A 2500-nucleotide genomic window follows, 5' to 3' on the forward strand; every position below is an offset into this window, starting at 1 on the left:
GGATGGATTCAATGATCGCTGTATAGAATTGCACCATCATTGTCTTTGGCAGGTTGCATTTCTTCAGCTGCCGTCGAAAGTACATCCTCTGTTGAGCTCTCTTGGCGAGGGAGCTGATGTTCAGTTCCCACTTGAGGTCCCGGCAGAGAATAGTGCCCAGGAAGCGGAAGGACTCCACAATTTTGACTGCGGAGTCTAACAGGGTGATGGCGGTGAGTGGGGCTGTATTCTTCCTGAAGTCCACAACCATCTCAACTGTCCTTAGAGCATTTAGCTCTAAGTTGTTCTGGCTACACCAGGTCACCAGGTTGTCAGCTTCCCACCTATAGTCAGACTCATCCCCACCAGAGATCAGCCCAATGAGGGTGGTGTCGTCCGACAAACTTCAAGAGTTTGACGGACAGATGATTGGAGGCGCAGCTGTTGGTATACAGGGAGAAGAGCAGTGGGCAAAGGACGCAGCCCTGAGGAGTTCCCGTGCTGATGGACCTGGAGTCAGAGACTTCTGTTCCCGGCTTAACGCACTGCTTCCTGTCAGAGAGGAAGTCTGTGATCCACCTGCAGGTGGAGTAGGGCACGTTCAGCTGGAAGAGCTTGTCCTGAAGCAGGGCAGGGATGATGGTGTTGAAGGCAGAGCTGAAGTCCACAAACAGGATCCTGGCGTAGGATGCTGGGGCGTCCACATGCTGTAGGGTGAAGTGGAGGGCCATGTTAACTGCGTCGTCCACAGACCTGTTGGCTCTGTAGGCAAACTGAAGGGGGTCCAGGAGAGGGTCTGTGATGGCTTTGAGGTGTGCCAGGAGCAGGCGCTCAAAAGACTTCATTACCACAGATGTAAGGGCGACCGGTCTGTAATCATTTAGTCCTGTTGGCCTTAGCTTTTTGGGCACAGCGATGATGGTGGAGGACTTGAGACAGGCTGGTACATGGCATGTCTCCAGGGAGGTGTTAAAGATGTTGGTGAACACCGGAGACAGCTGGTCAGCGCAGTGCCTGAGGGTGGCTGGAGAGACAGAGTCCGGCCCGGCTGCTTTGCGTGGATTCTGCCTCTTGAAAAGCCCATTAACTTCTCCCTCCTGAAAGGAGAGAGTCGTTTCTGTAGTATGGGTGGGGGATGGGGCCTCTTGGGTGGGAAGGGGTGGTTCAGGACAGTCCAATTGTCTTTCAAATCTACGGTAGAACTCGTTCAGGTCGTTGGCTAGGCGGGAGTCGTTAGTGGTGTGGGGCGCTCTGGGTTTGTAGTTGGTGATGTGCCTGAGCCCTTTGGCAGACAGAAGCAGCGTCGTTAGTAGAGAACTGGTGTTTTAGTGTCTCTGAGTACAGTCGTTTAGCCTCTCTCACCGCTTTGCTAAACCTGTTCTTCGACTCCTTGAATCTGTCTCTATCCCCACTCCTAAACGCTTCCTCCTTCTCCAACCTCAACCTTTTGAGCTTTGCTGAGAACCAGGGCTTGTTGTTGTTAAAGTTCACCCTGGTACGTGTTGGGATACAGCAGTCCTCACAGAAGCTGATGTACACAGCCTCTGTGAGTTCATCCAGACTATTGGTAGCAGTCGTGAACATATCCCAGTCAGTACAGTCTAAGCACGCCCGCAAATCTTCCACAGCCTCACTGGTCCACTGTTTAGATGTCCTCACAGCAGGTTTACAGAGTTTTAGTTGCTGCCTGTATGCACGAATCAGGTGGACCAAGGGAGTTCTGTGCGAGCCGAACAGCCCCGTGACCCACAAGAGAAACATCCCCGCCAAATTCGAGCGTTTGACGGGGTCTATCCGTGAAAAAATATTCACGTTTTTGAGTGCACATGCATTTCTGCTGCAAATGCCTCTGGAAGTTTCATGCCGTTCGTATGCCAATTGTGGCAACACGAAAATGACCCGTTTTCCCATTCCGAGGGATTTCTGTGCGACCCTAACAGCCCCGTGAGCCACAAGAGACACATCCCCGCCAATTTCTAGCGTTTCACGGGGTCTATCCGTGAAAAATATAGACGTTTTTGAGTGCACATGCATTTCTGCTGCAGATGCCTCTGGAAGTTTCATGCCGTTCGTACGCAATGTGGCAACACGAAAATGACCCCTTTTCCCATTCCGAGGGATTTCTGTGCGACCCTAACTAATAGCGCCCGTGAGCCACAAGAGAGACATCCCCGCCAATTTATAGCGTTTCACGGGGTCTATCCGTGAAAAATATAGACGTTTTTGAGTGCACATGCATTCCTGCTGCAAATGCCTCTGGAAGTTTCATGCCGTTCCTATGCAATGTGGCCACACAAAAATGACCCGTTTTCCCATTCCGAGGCATTTCTGTGCGACCCTAACAGCCCCGTGAGCCACAAGAGAGACATCCCCGCCAACTTCTAGCGTTTGACGGGGTCTATGCGTGAAAAATATTAAAATTTTTGAGTGCACGTGCCTTTCTGCTGCAAATGCCTCTGGAAGTTTCATGGCGTTCCTATGCAATGTGGCAACACGAAAATGACCCCTTTTCCCATTCCGA

The sequence above is a fragment of the Petromyzon marinus genome, unplaced genomic scaffold (genome assembly GCF_048934315.1).
Source record: "Petromyzon marinus isolate PM22_M1 ecotype Great Lakes invasive population unplaced genomic scaffold, UKy_Petmar_22M1.pri1.0 PM_G_Scaffold_18, whole genome shotgun sequence".
Lineage (NCBI taxonomy): Eukaryota > Metazoa > Chordata > Hyperoartia > Petromyzontiformes > Petromyzontidae > Petromyzon > Petromyzon marinus.